The sequence below is a fragment of the Austrofundulus limnaeus genome, unplaced genomic scaffold (assembly GCF_001266775.1).
Source record: "Austrofundulus limnaeus strain Quisiro unplaced genomic scaffold, Austrofundulus_limnaeus-1.0 Scaffold2276, whole genome shotgun sequence".
Taxonomy (NCBI): Eukaryota; Metazoa; Chordata; class Actinopteri; order Cyprinodontiformes; family Rivulidae; genus Austrofundulus; species Austrofundulus limnaeus.
The window spans coordinates 51,440-52,134 of record NW_013954678.1 but is presented as its reverse complement, the minus strand read 5'-3'; positions in this window follow the sequence as shown (position 1 = coordinate 52,134).

The following is a 695-nucleotide window of genomic DNA, read 5'->3' as shown; positions in this document are numbered from 1 at the left end:
ATATATATATAGTCCAAGCTGTTTCACACCCACTCATTAATTTGCTGCCATTCTCACATCTCACTATTATTATTTGTTCTGTAGAATTAATTTTCACAGTTTGAACAGAGGTAACAGTGCAGATAATGTCTCATGGAATATGATCATTTGAAGAATGTAGTTCGTACTTTGATATGATTATCCAGAAAACCTGTTAATAATGTTGTATTTGTTTGTGTCTCAGCTGCAGACCTTCAGCACAGCTGCACCCTGCAGAACGGTGCAGGATCTCACCACGGGAGCAGCCATGTCCCAGGCTCTGCATCAGATGTGAGTGGCCATGGATATTAGAAAACTGTTAGGATCATATTAATTTACTCACATATATTTCATGAGCACTACATTTATTTAAGTGAATCCACTTGCTTTGATGGTTTCAACATGTTCACAAGTGTGCAAAACATACCTTTTTTTGGAGACACNGTACCAGTCTGTCGTGGTGAAGAGAGAACTGTGCCAGAAGGTGAAGCTCTCGATTTACCGGTCAATCTATGTTCCTACCCTCATCTGTGGTCACGAGCTTTGGGTAGTGCATAGGATCTCATAACTATGACTTAGCTATCTCATAAATATGAAATACTATCTGATAATTCTGATTTTGCTATCTCGAAAATATGAAATACTATCTGATAATTCTGACTTTGCTATCTCAAAAT